Source organism: Loxodonta africana, chromosome 10, assembly GCF_030014295.1.
Source record: "Loxodonta africana isolate mLoxAfr1 chromosome 10, mLoxAfr1.hap2, whole genome shotgun sequence".
Lineage (NCBI taxonomy): Eukaryota > Metazoa > Chordata > Mammalia > Proboscidea > Elephantidae > Loxodonta > Loxodonta africana.
In genome coordinates, this window is record NC_087351.1 from 1,387,650 (window position 1) to 1,409,896 (window position 22,247).

Below are 22,247 nucleotides of genomic sequence, written 5' to 3' on the forward strand. Positions count from 1 at the left end.
AGAGGAACGGGGGAAGTCACAGTGTTCTTTCTCTCACTGAGATACACACAATCTGACGTTGCCTCTTTTCTCCGTTGCTGGCGAAGAACTGAAACGGACATACATTCCTGTGGGGAAACACAGGGCTTTGCTAGGATTTCTCTAGGCAGTGTGTTTTCCCTAGGCCTCACTGTAGCAACACTATCTCGCCAGGGCAACACTGCATGGGATTTCCTCTGCCAGGAGAGAGCTGCTGCTTTGTAGCTTGTGCTGGGAAACCTTGCTTTGGCAAGTGCGAATTGACTGCATTCAGGCAGAAAGAAAAGAGAATAGCAAGAGGCCTTTTCTCCCCGGCTGCTTTCCCAAGCCCTTCCAGCTAAAACTATGTCGTTGCTCCTCTGGAAGGATCCCTCCACCGCGAAGTAGGTTTTCAGAAGAAGCCCTGCGTTTGCAAGAGCAAAGGAGCAATTCGTTGCAGGAAAGAGGAAGGAAAGAAAGTTTCTCTCCCTCTGCCTGCTTTGCTCAGAGGACTGGATGAAGTCAGGGAGTTCTCCCTTTCACTGAGAAACGTGCGGGCTGCTGTTGCCTGTGCGCTCTCTTCTTTGCAAAAGAGTCTGCAGTTCCACGCTTTGAACCGTGGAAAGGCGCCGGTTTCTGCTAAGACTTCCCCGGGCGCTTCGTTTGCCGTGGGCCAAAGCTAGCCTTCACAATAGCTGAACGCCAACACTGCATACTCGTTTCACTTCCAGAACAGGGCTACCGCGAGGCAGTTCTCCGGGGGATAACGGCCCTTCGCGAAGGGCCGATCTGCCGAGCTCATTGCGGGAAAGCGAAAGCAAAGGACGCTTTTCTCCCTCTAACCGCTTTCGTCAGAGGAACGGGGGAAGTCACAGTGTTCTTTCTCTCACTGAGATACACACAATCTGACGTTGCCTCTGAGCTCCGTTGCTGGCAAAGAACTGAAACTGACATACATTCCTGTGGGGAAACACAGGGCTTTGCTAGGATTTCTCTAGGCAGTCTGTTTTCCCTGGGCCTCGCTGTAGCAACACTATCTCGCCAGGGCAACACTGCATGGGATTTCCTCTGCCAGGAGAGAGCTGCGGCTTTCTAGTTTGTGCTGGGAAACCTTGCTTTGGCAAGTGCCAATTGACCGCATTCGAGCAGAAAGAAAAGAGAACAGCAAGCGGCCTTTTCTCCCCGGCTGCTCTGCCAAGCCCTTCCAGCTAAAACTATTTCGTTGCTCCTCTGGAGGATCTCTGCACCGTGACGTAGTTTTTTAGAAGAAGCCTTACGTTTGCAAGAGTAAATGAGGAGTTCGTTGCAGGAAAGAGGAAGGAAAGAAAGTTTCTCTCCTTCTGCCTGCTTTGCTCAGAGGACTGGATGAAGTCAGGGAGTTCTCCCTTTCACTGAGAAACGTGTGGGCTGCTGTTGCCTGTGCGCTCTCTTCTTTGCAAAAGAGTCTGCAGTTCCACGTTTTGAACCCTGGAAAGGCGCCGGGCTCTGCTAAGATTTCCCCCGGCGCTTCGTTTGCATGGGCCAAAGCGAGCCTTCACATTAGCCGAACGCTAACACTGCATACTCATTCCACTTCCAGAACAGGGCTACCGCGAGGCAGTTCTCCGGGGGAAAACGGCCCTTCGCGAAGGGCAGATCTGTGGAGCTCATTGCGGGAAAGCGAAAGCAAAGGACTCTTTTCTCCCTCTAACTGCTTTCGTCAGAGGAACGGGGGAAGTCACAGTGTTCTTTCTCTCACTGAGATACACACAATCTGACGTTGCCTCTGAGCTCCGTTGCTGGCAAAGAACTGAAACGGACATACATTCCTGTGGGGAAACACAGGGCTTTGCTAGGATTTCTCTAGGCAGTCTGTTTTCCCTGGGTCTCACTGTAGCAACACTATCTCGCAAGGGCAACACTGATTGGGATTTCCTCTTCATGAGAGAGCTGCTGCTTTGTAGTTTGTGCTGGGAAACCTTGCCTTGGCAGGTGCCAATTGACCGCATTCGGGCAGAAAGAAAAGAAAATAGCAAGAGGCCTTTTCTCCCCGGCTGCTCAGCCAAGCCCTTCCAGCTAAAACTATGTCGTTGCTCCTCTGGAAGGATCCCTGCACCGCGATGTAGGTTTTCAGAAGAAGCCTTGCGTTTGCAAGAGCAAAGGAGGAATTCGTTGCAGGAAAGAGGAAGGAAAGAAAGTTTCTCTCCCTCTGCCTGCTTTGCTCAGAGGACTGGAAGAAGTCAGGGAGTTCTCCCTTTCACTGAGAAACGTGCAGGCTGCTGTTGCCTGTGCGCTCTCTTCTTTGCAAAAGAGTCTGCTGTTCCACGCTTTGAACCGTGGAAAGGCGCCGGTTTCTGCTAAGACTTCCCCGGGCGCTTCGTTTGCCGTGGGCCAAAGCTAGCCTTCACAATAGCTGAACGCCAACACTGCATACTCGTTCCACTTCCAGAACAGGGCTACCGCGAGGCAGTTTTCCGGGGGATAACGGCCCTTCGCGAAGGGCCGATCTGCCGAGCTCATTGCGGGAAAGCGAAAGCAAAGGACGCTTTTCTCCCTCTAACCGATTTTGTCCGAGGAACGGGGGAAGTCACAGTGTTCTTTCTTTCACTGAGATACACACAATCTGACGTTGCCTCTGAGCTCCGTTGCTGGCGAAGAACTGAAATGGACATACATTTTTTTGGGGAAACATAGGGCTTTGCTAGGATTTCTCTAGGCAGTGTGTTTTGAACCCCTAACAACAAACAACACTAACCCTCTAACAACAACAAACACTAACCTCCTGAATAAAAGCAACACTAACCCCCTAACAACAACCAACACTAACCCCCTAACAACAAACAACACGAAAACCCTAACAATAAACTCCACTAAACCCCAAGAAACAACTCTAAACGCCTAAAAACAAAGAATGCTAAACACTTAACAAGAAACAACACTAACACCCTAACCACAACCAACCCTAACATCATAACAACAAAGAACACTAACACCCTAAGAACAAACAACACTAACCCGCAACAAAAAACAACAGCAACCCCCTTAGAACAAGAACCCTAACCCCCTAACAACAAACAACCCTAAACCACTAAAAACAAACAAAACTAACCCCCGAACAACAAACAACACTAACCCCCTAACAACAAACAACACTAAGCCCTTAACAACAAACAACCCTAACCCCGAACAAGAAACATCCCTAACGCCTTAACAACGAACAACATAACCAAACAGCAAACAACACTAACCCACTAAGAACAAACACTAATCCCGTAACAACAAATTACCCTAACCCCGTAACAACAAACAACCCTAACTTACTAACAACAAACAACATTAACCAGCTAACAACAAACAACACTAACCCCCTAACAACCAATAACCCTAAATCCCTAATAACAAACAACACTAACCCCTAACAACAAAAAACCCTAATGCACTAACAACAAACAACCCTAACACGCTAAAAACCAACGACACTAACCCCCTAACCACAAACAGCACTAACCCAATCAAAACAAAAAACACTAACCCCCTAACAACAACCAACACTTTCCCCGTAACAACAAACAACACTAACCCCTTAGCAAGAACCAACACTAACCACCTAACAAGAAAGAACACTAAACCCCTAACAACAAACCACCCTAAGCCCCTAACAACAAACAACACTAAACCCCTAACAACAAACAACACTAACCCCCTAACATCAAACTAACCTAACCCCCTAACAACAAACAACCCTAAGCCACTAAAAACAAACAACACTAACCCCCTAACAGGAAACTACCCTAACCTCGTAACCAAAAATACCCTAACCCCGTAAGAACAAACACCCCTAAGCCCCTAACAACAAACAACACTAACACACTAACAACCAACAACCCTAAACCTCTAAAACCAAACAAAACTAACCCCCTAACAACTATCAACACCAACACTGTAACAACAAACACTAACCCCCTAACAACAAACAACCCTAACTCCCTAACAACCAACTACACTAACCTCCTAACCACAAACAGCAATAACCCAGTAAAAACAAAGAACACTAACCCCCTAACAGCAACCAACACTTACACCCTAAAAACAAACAACACTAACCCCCTAACAGGAAACAACCCTAATCCCCTAACAACAAACAACCCTAAGCCCCTAAGAACAAAAAACTCTAAACACCGAACAACAAACAACACTAAACCCCTAACCACAAACTACACTAACCCCCTAACAACCAACAACACTAACCCCCTAACCACAAACTACACTAACACCCTAACAAAAAACAACACTAAACCCCAACAAGAAACAAACCTAAACCCCTAACAACAAACAACACTAACCCCTAACAACCAACAACACTAACTCCCTAACCCCAAACAGCACTAACCCACTAAGAACAAAAAACACTAACCTACTAACAACAACCAACACTAACGCCCTAAGAACAAACAACACTAACCCCCTAACAACAAACAACCCTAACCCCCTAACAACAAACAACCGTAACCAAACAACAAAGAACCCTAACCCACTAACAACAAACAACACTAACTCTATAACAAGAAACTACACTAACCCCGTAACAACAAAAAATCCTATCCCCGTAATAACAAAGAACACTAACCCCGTAACAACAAACAACCCTAACCCCCTAACAGCAAACAACCCTAACCCCCTAACAACCAATAACCCTAACCGCCTAACAACAACCAACACTTTCCCCCTAAAAACAAACAACACTAACCCCCTAACAACAAACAACCCTAACCGCCTAAACAACCAGCAACACTAACCCCCTAACCACCAATACGACTAAGCCAGTAAAAACAAAAAAAACTAACCCCCTAGCAACAACCAACACTTATCCCCTAAAAACAAACAACACTAACCCCCAACAAGAAAGAACCCAAATCCTCTAACAGGAAACAACTCTAACCCCCTAACAGCAAAAAACTCTGAACCCCTAACAACAAACAACACTAACCCACTAACAACAAACAACCCTAACCCCCTAACAACAAAGAACCCTGACCCCCTAACAACCAGCAACACTAACCCCCTAACCACAAACACTAATACCCTAAGAACAAAAACCACAAAACCCCAACAAGAAACAACCCTAAACAGCTAACAATAAACAACACTAACCTCCTAATAACAACTATCACTAAAACCCTAACAACAACCATCCCTAAACCCTCAACAGCAAACACCACTATCCCCCAACAAGAAACAACCCTAAACCCCTAAAAAGAAACATTAACCCCGTAACAACAAACAACACTAACACCCTAAGAACAATCAACACCAACCCCCTAACAACAAACAACACTAACACCCTAACAACAACAAACCCAAAACCCTTAATAACAAACGCTGACCCCTAACAAGAAATATTAACCCCCAACAAAAAAAAGCACAAACCCCCTAACAACAACAACACTAATCCCCTAACAACAAACAACCCTAACCCACTAACAACAAACAACCTTAACCCCCAAAAACAAACAACCCTAACCCCCTAAAAACCAGCAACACTAACCCCCTAACAACAAACAACACTTACCCCCTAACAACAAACAATCCTAACACCCTAAAAACAAACAATGCAAACCCCCTAAAACCAAACAACCCTAAAACCCTAAAAACAAACAACACTGAACCCCTAAAAACAAACAACACTAAGCCACTAACAACACACAGCACTAACCCACTAACAACAAAAAACACTAACGCCCTAATGACAAGCAACACTAACACCTAACAACAAACAACACTAAACACCTAACAACCATCGACCCTAACCTCCTAACAAGAAACAACCCTAACGCCCTGACAACAAACAACACTCACCCCCTAACAACAAACAACACTGAACCCCTAACAGAAAACCAAATTAACCCCTAATAACAAACAACCCTAACCCCTAACAACAAACAACCCTAACACCCTAACAACAAGCAACACTCAGCCCCTAACAACAAACAACACTAACCCCCAAAAACAAACAATAACCAACTAAAAAAACACAATCCTAACCCCTAACAACAAAAAACACTAATACCCTAAAAACAAACAACTCTAAAAAGCTAAAAACAAACAACACTGAACCCCTGACAACAAACAACACTAATCCCCTAACAACAAACAACCCTAACCCACTAAAAGCAAACAAAATTGATCCCCTAACAAACAACACTAACCTCCAACAACAAACAACACTAACTCCCTAACATAAAACAACACTAAGCCCCGAACAACAAAAACTACTAAACCCCTAACAAGAAACTAACCAAACCCTGTAACAACAAACAACCCTAACCTCCTAACAACAAACAACCTTAACCCCCTGACAACAAACAACCCTAAACCCCTAACAACAAACAATCCTAACCCCCTAACAACCAACAACGCTCACCCCCTAACCACAAACAACACTAACACAGTAACCACAAACAACACTAACCCCGTAAGAACAAACAACACTAACCCCCTAACAACAAACAACACTAACACCCTAAGAACAAAAACCACTGAAGCCCAACAAGAAACAACCCTAAACCCCTAAATACAAACAACACTAACCCCCTAACCACAAACAACACTAACACCCTAACAACAAAAACCACTAAACCTCAACAAGAAACAACCCGAAACCCCTAAATAGAAACAACACTAACCACCTAACAACAACCCTAAACCCCTAACAACAAACAACTCTAACCCCCAACAACAACCCACTCTAACCCGCTAACAACAAACAACCCTAAGCCCCTAACAACAAAGAACCCGAACTCTCTAACAAGAAACAACACTAACCCCCAAACAACAAACACCACTAACCCCCTAACAACAATCCTAACAACCTAACAACAAACAACACTAACCCCCTAAAAATAAACTACTCTAAACCCCTAACAACAAACAACCCTAACCCCCTAACAACAAACAACCCTAAACCCCTAACAACAAACAACCCTAACCTTCTAACAACAAACAACCCTAACCCCCTAACAAACAACAACACTAACCCCCTAACCACAAACAACACTAACACCTTAACAACAAAAACTACTAAACCCCAACAAGAAGCAACCCTAAACCCCTAACAACAAACACTAACCCCCAACAACAAACAACACTAAACCCCTAACAAGAAACTAACCTAACCCTGTAACAAAAAACAACCCTAACCTCCTAACAACAAACAACCTTAAACCCCTAACAACAAACAACCCTAAACCCCTAACAACAAACAACACTAACACCCTAAGAACAAAAACCACTAAACCCCTACAAGAAACAACACTAAACCCCTAACAACAAACAACACTAAACGCCTAACAAGAAACTAACCTAACCCTGTAACAACAAACAACCCTAACCTCCTAACAACAAACAACCTTAACCCCCTAAACAACCAACAACACTAACCCCCTAACCACCAACAGCACTAACCCAGTAAAAACGAAAAAAAAATAACCCCCTAACAACAACCAACACTTATCCCCTAAAAACAAACAACACTAACCCCCAACAAGATCGAACCCAAATTCTCTAAGAACAAACAACTCTAACCCCCTAACAACAAAAAACTCGGAACCCCTAACAACAAGCAACACTAACCCACTAACAACAAACAACCCTAAACCCCTAACAACAAACAACCCTTACCCTCTAACAACCAAGAGAACTAACAATCTAAGCAAAAACAATAACACCCTAACAACAAAACCCACTAAACCCCAACAAGAAACAACCCTAAACACCTAACAACAAACAAAACTAACCCCCTAACAACAAACAACACTAACATCCTAACAACAAAGATCCCTAACCCCCTAAAAAGAAACAACACTAAGCCCCAACAACAAACAACACTAACCCTCTAACAACAACCGTAATCCCCTAACTACAAACAACACTAACCCACTAACAACAAACAAAACTAACCCCCTAAAAAACAACACAAACCCCAAACAACAAACAACTCTCACACCCTAACAACAAACAACACTAACCCCCTAACAACAACAACACTAACCCCCAAAAACGGACAACACTAACACCATAACAACAAACACTACTAAACCCCAACTGGGAAAAACCCTAACCCCCTAACAACAAACAACACTAACACCCTAACAACAAACAACCCCAAACCCCTAATATCAAAGAACACTAACACCCTAACAACAAACAACGCTAACGCGCTAACAACAAACAACACTAACCCCCGAACAGCAAACAACACTAAACCCTAAAAACCAGAAACACTAACACACAAACAACAAACAACCCTAACCCACTAAGAACAAACAACCCTAACACCCTAACAACAAACAACCTTAAACCCCTAACAACAAACAACCCTAAACCCCTAACAACAAACAATCCTAACCCCCTAACAACCAACAACACTCACCCCCTAACCACAAACAACTCTAACACCCTAACCACAAACAACACTAACCCCGTAAGAACAAACAACACTAACCCCCTAACAACAAACAACACTAACACCATAACAACAAAAACTACTAAAGCCCAACAAGAAACAACCCTAAACCCCTAAATACAAACAGCACTAACCCCCGAACAACAAACACCAACACCCTAACAACAAAAACTACTAAACCCCAACAAGAAACAACCCTAAACCCCTAACAACAAACACTAACCCCCTAAAAACAAACAACACTAAACCCCTAACAAGAAACTAACCTAACCCCGTAACAGCAAACAACCCTAACCTTCAAACAACAAACAACCTTAAACCCCTAACAACAAACAAACCTAAACCCCTAACAACAAACAACACTAACACCCTAACAACAAAAAATACTAAATCCCAACAAGAAACAATACTAAACCCCTAACAACCAACACTAACCCCCTAAAAACAGACAACACTAAACCCATAACAAGAAACTAACCTAACCCTGTAACAACAAACAACCCTAACCTCCTAAGAACAAACAACCCTAACCCCCTAAAAAACAACAAAACTAATCCCCTAACCAGAAACAACACTAACATCCTAACAACAAAAACTACTAAACCCCAACAAGAAACAACCCTAAACCCCTAACAACAAACACTAACCCCCTAACAACAAACAACACTAAACCCCTAACAAGAAACTAACCTAACCCTGTAACAACAACCCTAACCTCCTAACAACAAACAACCCTAACGCCCTAACAAACAACACTAACCCCCTAACCACAAACAACACTAACACCCTAACAACAAAAACGACTAAACCGCAACAAGAAACAGCCCTAAACACCTAACAAAAAACACTAACCCACTAACAACAAAAAACACTAAACCCCTAACAAGAAACTAACCTAACCCCGTAACAACAAACAAACCTAACCTCCTAACAACAAACAACCTTAAACCTCTAACAACAAACAACCCTAAACCCCTAACAACAAACAATACTAACACCCTAACAACAAAAACCACTAAATCCCAACAAGAAACAACACTAAACCCCTAACAACAAACACTAACCCCCTAACAACAAACAACACTAAACCCCTAACAAGAAACTAACCTAACCCTGTAACAACAAACAGCCCTAACCTCTTAACAACAAACCACCTTAACCCCCTAACAACAAACAACCCTAAACCCCTAACAAGAAACAATCCTAACCCCCTAACAACCAAAAATTCTCACCCCCTAACCACAAACAACACTAACACCCTAACCACAAACAACACTAACACCCTAACAACAAAAACTACTAAACCCCAACAAGAAACAACCCTAAACCCCTAACAACAAACACTAACCCCCTAACAACAAACAACACTAAACCCCTAACAAGAAACTAACCTAACTCTGTAACAACAAACAACCCTAACCTCCTAACAACAAACAACCTTAACCCCCTAACAACAAACAACCCTAAACCCCTAACAACAAACAATCCTACCCCCTAACAACCAACAATGCTCACCCCCTAACCACAAACAACACTAACACCCTAACCACAAACAACACTAACCCCGTAAGAACAAACAACACTAACCCCCTAACAACAAACAACACTAACACCCTAACAAGAAAACTACTAAACCCCAACAAGAAACAACCCTAAACCCCTAACAACAAACACTAACCCTCTAACAACAAAGAACACTAAACCTCTAACAAGAAACTAACCTAACCCCGTAACAACAAACAACCCTAACCTCCTAACAACAAACAACCTTAAGCCCCTAACAACAAACAACCCTAAACCCCTAACAACAAACAACACTAACACCCTAACAACAAAAACCACTAAACCCCAACAAGAAACAACACTAAACCCCTAACAACAAACACTAACCCCTAACAACAAACAACACTAAACCCCTAACAAGAAACTAACCTAACCCCGTAACAACAAACAACGCTAACCTGCTAACAACAACCTTAAACCCCTAACAACAAACAACCCTAAACCCCTAACAACAAACAACACTAACACCCTAACAACAAAAACCACTAAACCCCAACAAGAAACAACACTAAACCCCTAACAACAAACACTAACCCCCTAACAACAAACAACACTAAACCCCTAACAAGAAACTAACCTAACCCTGTAACAACAAACAACCCTAACCTCCTAACAACAAACAACCCTAACCCCCTAACAAACAACAACACTAACCCCCTAACCACAAACAACACTAACACCCTAACAACAAAATCCACTAAACCCCAACAAGAAACAACACTAAACCCCTAACAACAAACACTAACCCCCTAACAACTAACAACACTAAACCGCTAACAAGAAACTAACCTAACCCCGTAACAGTAAACAACCCTAACCTACTAACAACAAACAACCTTAACCCCCTAACAACAAACAACCCTAAACCCCTAACAACAAACAACACTAACACCCTAACAACAAAAACCACTAAACCCCAACAAGAAACAACACTAAACCCCTAACAACAAACACTAACCCCCTAACAACAAACAACACTAAACCCCTAACAAGAAACTAACCTAACCCTGTAACAACAAACAGCCGTAACCTCCTAACAACAAACCACCTTAACCCCCTAACAACAAACAACCCTAAACCCCTAACAAGAAACAATCCTAACCCCCTAACAACCAACAATTTTCACCCCCTAACCACAAACAACACTAACACCCTAACCACAAACAACACTAACCCCGTAAGAACAAACAACACTAACCCCGTAACCACAAACAACACTAACACCCTAACAACAAAAACTACTAAACCCCAACAAGAAACAACCCTAAACCCATAACAACAAGCACTAACCCCCTAACAACAAACAACACTAAACCCCTAACAAGAAACTAACCTAACCCCGTAACAACAAACAACCCTAACCTCCTAACAACAAACAACCTTAAACCCCTAACAACAAACAACCCTAAACCCCTAACAACAAACAACACTAACACCCTAACAACAAAAAACACTAAACCCCAACAAGAAACAACACTAAACCCCTAACAACAAACACTAACCCCCTAGCAACAAACAAAACTAAACCCCTAACAAGAATCTAACCTAACCCTGTAACAACAAACAACCCTAACCTCCTAACAACAACCTTAACCCCCTAACAACAAACAACCCTAAACCCCTAACAACAAACAACACTAACACCCTAACAACAAAAACCACTAAACCCCAACAAGAAACAACACTAAACCCCTAACAACAAACAATAACCCCCTAACAACAAACAACCCTAAACCCCTAACAAGAAACTAACCTAACCCTGTAACAACAAACAGCCCTAAACTCGTAACAACAAAGCACCTTAACCCCCTAACAACAAACAACCCTAAACCCCTAACAACAAACAATCGTAACCCCCTAACAACCAACAACTCTCACCCCCTAACCACAAACAACACTAACACCCTAACCACAAACAACACTAACCCCGTAAGAACAAACAACACTAACCCCCTAACAACAAACAACACTAACACCCTAACAACAAAAACTACTAAACCCCAACAAGAAACAACCCTAAACCCCTAACAACAAACACTAACCCCCTAACAACAAACAACACTAAACCCCTAACAAGAAACTAACCTAACCCTGTAACAACAAACAACCCTAGCCTCCTAACAACAAACAACCTTAACCCCCTAACAACAAACAACACTAAACCCCTAACAACAAACAATGCTAACCCCCTAACAACCAACAACGCACAACCCCTAACCACAAACAACACTAACACCCTAACAACAAAAACTACTAAACCCCAACAAGAAACAACCCTAAACCCCTAACAACAAACACTAACCCCCTAACAACAAAAAACACTAAACCCCTAACAAGAAACTAACCTAACCCCGTAATAACAAACAACCCTAACCTCCTAACAACAAACAACCCTAAACCCCTAACAACAAAGAACCCTAACCTTCTAACAACAAACAACCCTAACCCCCTAACAAACAACAACACTAACCCCCTAACCACAAACAACACTAACACCCTAACAACAAAAACTACTAAACAACAACAAGAAACAACCCTAAACCCCTAACAACAAACACTAACCCCCTAACAACAAACAACACTAAACCCCTAACAAGAAACTAACCTAAACCCGTAACAACAAACAACCGTAACCTCCTAACAACAAACAACCTTAAACCCCTAAAAACAAAAAACCCTAAACCGCTAACAACAAACAACACTAACACCCTAACAACAAAAACCACTATACCGCAAAAAGAAACAACACTAAACCCCTAACAACAAACACTAACCCCCTAACAACAAACAACACTAAACCCCTAACAAGAAACTAACCTAACCCTGTAACAAGAAACAGCCCTAACCTACTAACAACAAACAACCTTAACCCCCTAATAACAAACAACTCTAAACCCCTAACAACAAACAATTGTAACCCCCTAACAACCAACAACTCTCATCCCCTAACCAGAAACAACACTAACACCCTAACCCCAAAAACACTAACCCCGTAAGAACAAACAACACTAACCCCCTAACAACAAACAACCTTAAACCCCTAACAACAAACAACACTGAACCCCTAACAACAAACAACACTAACACCCTAACAACAAAAACTACTAAACACCAACAAGAAACAACCCTAAACCCCTAACAAAAAACACTAACCCCCTAACAAGAAACAACACTACACCCCTAACAAGAAACTAACCTAACCCCGTAACAACAAACAACCCTAACCTCCTAACAACAAACAACCTTAAACCCCTAACAGCAAACAACCCTAAACCCCTAACAACAAACAACACTAACACCCGAACAACAAAACCACTAAACCCCAACAACAAACAACACTAAACCCCTAACAACAAACACTAACCCCTAACAACAAACAACACTAAACCCCTAACAAGAAACTAACCTAACCCTGTAAAAACAAACAACCCTAACCTCCTAACAACAAACAACCCTAACCCCTAACAAACAACAACACTAACCCCCTAACCACAAACAACACTAACACCATAACAACAAAAACTACTAAACCTCAACAAGAAAGAACCCTAAACCCCTAACAACAAACACTAACCTCCTAACAACAAACAACCCTAAACCCCTAACAAGAAACTAACCTAACCCCGTAACAACAAACAACCCTAACCTCCTAACAGCAAACAACCTTAAACCCCTAACAACAAACAACCCTAAACCCCTAACAACAAACAACACTAACACCCTAACAACAAAAACCACTAAACCCCAACAAGAAACAACACTAAACCCCTAACAACAAACACTAACCTCCTAACAACAAACAACACTAAACCCCTAACAAGAAACTAACCTAACCCTGTAAGAACAAACAACCCTAACCTCCTAACAACAAACAACCCTAACCTGCTAACAACACACAACCTTAAACCCCTAACAACAAACAATCCTAACCCCCAACAACCAGCAAAGCTCACCCCCTAACGACAAACAACACTAACACCCTAACCACAAACAACACTAACCCCGTAAGAACAAACAACACTAACCCCCTAACAACAAACAACACTAACACCCTAACAACAAAAACTACTAAACCCCAACAAGAAACAACCCTAAACCCCTAACAACAAACACTAACCCCCTAACAACAAACAACACTAAACCCCTTACAAGAAACTAACCCCGTAACAACAAACAACCCTAACCTCCTAACAACAAACAACCTTAAACCCCTAACAACAAACAACCCTAAACCCCTAACAACAAAGAACACTAACACCCTAACAACAAAAACCACTAAACCCCAACAAGAAACAACACTAAACCCCTAACAACAAACACTAACCCCCTAACAACAAACAACACTAAACCCCTAACAAGAAACTAACCTAACCCTGTAACAACAAACAGCCCTAACCTCCTAACAACAAACCACCTTAACCCCCTAACAACAAACAACCCTAAACCCCTAACAACAAACAATCCTAACCCCCTAACAACCAACAACTCTCACCCCCTAACCACAAACAACACTAACACCCTAACCACAAACAACACTAACCCCGTAAGAACAAACAACACTAACCCCCTAACCACAAACAACACTAACACCCTAACAACAAAAACTACTAAAACCCAACAAGAAACAACCCTAAACCCCTAACAACAAACACTAACCCCCTAATAGCAAACAACACTAAACCCCTAACAAGAGACTAACCTAACCCCGTAACAACAAACAACCCTAACCTCCTAACAACAAACAACCTTAAAACCCTAACAACAAACAACCCTAAACCCCTAACAACAAACAACACTAACACCCTAACAACAAAAAACACTAAACCCCAACAAGAAACAACACTAAACCCCTAACAACAAACACTAACCCCCTAACAACAAACAACACTGAACCCCTAACAAGAAACTAACCTAACCCTGTAACAACAAACAACCCTAACCTCCTAACAAAAAACAAACCTAACCCCCTAACAAACAACAACACTAACCCCCTAACCACAAACAACACTAACACCCTAACAACAAAAACTACTAAACCCCAACAAGAAACAGCCCTAAACCCCTAACAACAAACACTAACCCCCTAACAACAAAAAACACTAAAAGCCTAACAAGAAACTAACCTAACCCCGTAACAACAAACAACCCTAACCTCCTAACAACAAACAACCTTAAACCCCTAACAACAAACAACCCTAAACCCCTAACAAGAAACAACACTAACACCCTAACAACAAAAACCACTAAACCCCAACAAGAAACAACACTGAACCCCTAACAACAAACACTAACCACCTAACAACAAACAACACTAAACCCCTAACAACAAACCATCCTAACCCCCTAACAACCAACAACGCACACCCCCTAACTACAAACAACACTAACCCCGTAAGAACAAACTACACTAACCCCCTAACAACAAACAACACTAGCACCCTAACAACAAAAACTACTAAACCCAACAAGAAACAACCCTAAACCCCTAACAACAAACACTAACCCCCTAACAACAAACAACACTAAATCCCTAACAAGAAACTTACCTAACCCCGTAACAACAAACAACCCTAACCTCCTAACAACAAACAACCTTAAACCCCTAACAACAAACAACCCTAAACCCCTAACAACAAACAACACTAACACCCTAACAACAAAAACTACTAAACCCCAAGAAGAAACAACACTAAACCCCTAACAACAAACACTAACCCCCTAACAACAAACAACACTAAACCCCTAACAAGAAACTAACCTAACCCTGTAAAAACAAACAACCCTAACCTCCTAACAACAAACAACCCTAACCCCCTAACAAACAACAACACTAACCCCCTAACCACAAACAAGACTAACACCCTAACAACAAAAAGTACTAAACCCGAACAAGAAACAACCCTAAACCCCTAACAACAAACACTAACCCCCTAACAACAAACAACACTAAACCCCTAACAAGAAACTAACCTAACCCCGTAACAACAAAAAACCCTAACCTCCTAACAGCAAACAACCTTAAACCCCTAACAACAAACACTAACCCCCTAACAACAAACAACACTAAACCCCTAACAAGAAACTAACCTAACCCTGTAACAACAAACAGCCCTAACCTCCTAACAACAAACCACCTTAACCCCCTAACAACAAACAACCCTAAACCCCTAACAACAAACAATCCTAACCCCCTAACAACCAAAAACTCTCACCCCCTAACCACAAACAACACTAACCCCCTAACCACAAACAACACTAACACCCTAACAACAAAAACTACTAAACCCCAAAAAGAAACAACCCTAAACCCCTAACAACAAACACTAATCCCCTAACAACAAACAACACTAAACCCCTAACAAGAAACTAACCTAACCCCGTAACAACAAACAACCCTAACCTCCTAACAACAAACAACCTTAAACCCCTAACAACAAACAACCCTAAACCCCTAACAACAAACAACACTAACACCCTAACAACAAAAAACACTAAACCCCAACAAGAAACAACACTAAACCCCTAACAACAAACACTAACCCCCTAGCAACAAACAAAACTAAACCCCTAACAAGAAACTAACCTAACCCTGTAACAACAAACAACCCTAACCTCCTAACAACAACCTTAACCCCCTAACAACAAACAACCCTAAACCCCTAACAACAAACAACACTAACACCCTAACAACAAAAACCACTAAACCCCAACAAGAAACAACACTAAACCCCTAACAACAAACAATAACCCCCTAACAACAAACAACCCTAAACCCCTAACAAGAAACTAACCTAACCCTGTAACAACAAACAGCCCTAAACTCGTAACAACAAAGCACCTTAACCCCCTAACAACAAACAACCCTAAACCCCTAACAACAAACAATCGTAACCCCCTAACAACCAACAACTCTCACCCCCTAACCACAAACAACACTAACACCCTAACCACAAACAACACTAACCCCGTAAGAACAAACAACACTAACCCCCTAACAACAAACAACACTAACACCCTAACAACAAAAACTACTAAACCCCAACAAGAAACAACCCTAAACCCCTAACAACAAACACTAACCCCCTAACAACAAACAACACTAAACCCCTAACAAGAAACTAACCTAACCCTGTAACAACAAACAACCCTAGCCTCCTAACAACAAACAACCTTAACCCCCTAACAACAAACAACACTAAACCCCTAACAACAAACAATGCTAACCCCCTAACAACCAACAACGCACAACCCCTAACCACAAACAACACTAACACCCTAACAACAAAAACTACTAAACCCCAACAAGAAACAACCCTAAACCCCTAACAACAAACACTAACCCCCTAACAACAAAAAACACTAAACCCCTAACAAGAAACTAACCTAACCCCGTAATAACAAACAACCCTAACCTCCTAACAACAAACAACCCTAAACCCCTAACAACAAAGAACCCTAACCTTCTAACAACAAACAACCCTAACCCCCTAACAAACAACAACACTAACCCCCTAACCACAAACAACACTAACACCCTAACAACAAAAACTACTAAACAACAACAAGAAACAACCCTAAACCCCTAACAACAAACACTAACCCCCTAACAACAAACAACACTAAACCCCTAACAAGAAACTAACCTAACCCCGTAACAACAAACAACCGTAACCTCCTAACAACAAACAACCTTAAACCCCTAAAAACAAAAAACCCTAAACCGCTAACAACAAACAACACTAACACCCTAACAACAAAAACCACTATACCGCAAAAAGAAACAACACTAAACCCCTAACAACAAACACTAACCCCCTAACAACAAACAACACTAAACCCCTAACAAGAAACTAACCTAACCCTGTAACAAGAAACAGCCCTAACCTACTAACAACAAACAACCTTAACCCCCTAATAACAAACAACTCTAAACCCCTAACAACAAACAATTGTAACCCCCTAACAACCAACAACTCTCATCCCCTAACCAGAAACAACACTAACACCCTAACCCCAAAAACACTAACCCCGTAAGAACAAACAACACTAACCCCCTAACAACAAACAACCTTAAACCCCTAACAACAAACAACACTGAACCCCTAACAACAAACAACACTAACACCCTAACAACAAAAACTACTAAACACCAACAAGAAACAACCCTAAACCCCTAACAAAAAACACTAACCCCCTAACAAGAAACAACACTACACCCCTAACAAGAAACTAACCTAACCCCGTAACAACAAACAACCCTAACCTCCTAACAACAAACAACCTTAAACCCCTAACAGCAAACAACCCTAAACCCCTAACAACAAACAACACTAACACCCGAACAACAAAACCACTAAACCCCAACAACAAACAACACTAAACCCCTAACAACAAACACTAACCCCTAACAACAAACAACACTAAACCCCTAACAAGAAACTAACCTAACCCTGTAAAAACAAACAACCCTAACCTCCTAACAACAAACAACCCTAACCCCTAACAAACAACAACACTAACCCCCTAACCACAAACAACACTAACACCATAACAACAAAAACTACTAAACCTCAACAAGAAAGAACCCTAAACCCCTAACAACAAACACTAACCTCCTAACAACAAACAACCCTAAACCCCTAACAAGAAACTAACCTAACCCCGTAACAACAAACAACCCTAACCTCCTAACAGCAAACAACCTTAAACCCCTAACAACAAACAACCCTAAACCCCTAACAACAAACAACACTAACACCCTAACAACAAAAACCACTAAACCCCAACAAGAAACAACACTAAACCCCTAACAACAAACACTAACCTCCTAACAACAAACAACACTAAACCCCTAACAAGAAACTAACCTAACCCTGTAAGAACAAACAACCCTAACCTCCTAACAACAAACAACCCTAACCTGCTAACAACACACAACCTTAAACCCCTAACAACAAACAATCCTAACCCCCAACAACCAGCAAAGCTCACCCCCTAACGACAAACAACACTAACACCCTAACCACAAACAACACTAACCCCGTAAGAACAAACAACACTAACCCCCTAACAACAAACAACACTAACACCCTAACAACAAAAACTACTAAACCCCAACAAGAAACAACCCTAAACCCCTAACAACAAACACTAACCCCCTAACAACAAACAACACTAAACCCCTTACAAGAAACTAACCCCGTAACAACAAACAACCCTAACCTCCTAACAACAAACAACCTTAAACCCCTAACAACAAACAACCCTAAACCCCTAACAACAAAGAACACTAACACCCTAACAACAAAAACCACTAAACCCCAACAAGAAACAACACTAAACCCCTAACAACAAACACTAACCCCCTAACAACAAACAACACTAAACCCCTAACAAGAAACTAACCTAACCCTGTAACAACAAACAGCCCTAACCTCCTAACAACAAACCACCTTAACCCCCTAACAACAAACAACCCTAAACCCCTAACAACAAACAATCCTAACCCCCTAACAACCAACAACTCTCACCCCCTAACCACAAACAACACTAACACCCTAACCACAAACAACACTAACCCCGTAAGAACAAACAACACTAACCCCCTAACCACAAACAACACTAACACCCTAACAACAAAAACTACTAAAACCCAACAAGAAACAACCCTAAACCCCTAACAACAAACACTAACCCCCTAATAGCAAACAACACTAAACCCCTAACAAGAGACTAACCTAACCCCGTAACAACAAACAACCCTAACCTCCTAACAACAAACAACCTTAAAACCCTAACAACAAACAACCCTAAACCCCTAACAACAAACAACACTAACACCCTAACAACAAAAAACACTAAACCCCAACAAGAAACAACACTAAACCCCTAACAACAAACACTAACCCCCTAACAACAAACAACACTGAACCCCTAACAAGAAACTAACCTAACCCTGTAACAACAAACAACCCTAACCTCCTAACAAAAAACAAACCTAACCCCCTAACAAACAACAACACTAACCCCCTAACCACAAACAACACTAACACCCTAACAACAAAAACTACTAAACCCCAACAAGAAACAGCCCTAAACCCCTAACAACAAACACTAACCCCCTAACAACAAAAAACACTAAAAGCCTAACAAGAAACTAACCTAACCCCGTAACAACAAACAACCCTAACCTCCTAACAACAAACAACCTTAAACCCCTAACAACAAACAACCCTAAACCCCTAACAAGAAACAACACTAACACCCTAACAACAAAAACCACTAAACCCCAACAAGAAACAACACTGAACCCCTAACAACAAACACTAACCACCTAACAACAAACAACACTAAACCCCTAACAACAAACCATCCTAACCCCCTAACAACCAACAACGCACACCCCCTAACTACAAACAACACTAACCCCGTAAGAACAAACTACACTAACCCCCTAACAACAAACAACACTAGCACCCTAACAACAAAAACTACTAAACCCAACAAGAAACAACCCTAAACCCCTAACAACAAACACTAACCCCCTAACAACAAACAACACTAAATCCCTAACAAGAAACTTACCTAACCCCGTAACAACAAACAACCCTAACCTCCTAACAACAAACAACCTTAAACCCCTAACAACAAACAACCCTAAACCCCTAACAACAAACAACACTAACACCCTAACAACAAAAACTACTAAACCCCAAGAAGAAACAACACTAAACCCCTAACAACAAACACTAACCCCCTAACAACAAACAACACTAAACCCCTAACAAGAAACTAACCTAACCCTGTAAAAACAAACAACCCTAACCTCCTAACAACAAACAACCCTAACCCCCTAACAAACAACAACACTAACCCCCTAACCACAAACAAGACTAACACCCTAACAACAAAAAGTACTAAACCCGAACAAGAAACAACCCTAAACCCCTAACAACAAACACTAACCCCCTAACAACAAACAACACTAAACCCCTAACAAGAAACTAACCTAACCCCGTAACAACAAAAAACCCTAACCTCCTAACAGCAAACAACCTTAAACCCCTAACAACAAACACTAACCCCCTAACAACAAACAACACTAAACCCCTAACAAGAAACTAACCTAACCCTGTAACAACAAACAGCCCTAACCTCCTAACAACAAACCACCTTAACCCCCTAACAACAAACAACCCTAAACCCCTAACAACAAACAATCCTAACCCCCTAACAACCAAAAACTCTCACCCCCTAACCACAAACAACACTAACCCCCTAACCACAAACAACACTAACACCCTAACAACAAAAACTACTAAACCCCAAAAAGAAACAACCCTAAACCCCTAACAACAAACACTAATCCCCTAACAACAAACAACACTAAACCCCTAACAAGAAACTAACCTAACACTGTAACAACAAACAACCCTAACCTCCTAACAACAAACAACCTTAAACCCCTAACAACAAACAACCCTAAACCCCTAACAACAAAAAACACTAACACCCTAACAACAAAAACCACTAAACCCCAACAAGAAACAACACTAAACCCCTAACAACAAACACTAACCCCCTAACAACAAACAACACTAAACCCCTAACAATAAACTAACCTAACCCTGTAACAACAAACAGCCCTAACCTCCTAAAAACAAACAACCCTAACGCCCTAACAAACAACAACACTAACACCCTAACCACAAACAACACTAACACCCTAACAACAAAAACTACTAAACCCCAACAAGAAACAACCCTAAACCCCTAACAACAAACACTAACCCCCTAACAACAAACAACACTAAACCCCTAACAAGAAACTAACCTAACCCCGTAACAACAAACAACCCTAACCTCCTAACAACAAACAACCTTAAACCCCTAACAACAAACAACCCTAAACCCCTATCAACAAACAACACTAACACCCTAACAACAAAAACCACTAAACCCCAACAAGAAACAACACTAAACCCCTAACAACAAACACTAACCCCCTAACAACAAACAACACTAAACCCATAACAAGAAACTAACCTAACCCTGTAACAACAAACAACCCTAACCTCCTAACAACAAACAACCTTAACCCCCTAACAACAAACAACCCTAAACCCCTAACAACAAACAATTCTAACCCCGTAAAAACCAACAACGCTCACCCCCTAACCACAAACAACACTAACACCCTAACCACAAACAACACTAACCCCGTAAGAACAAACAACACTAACCCCCT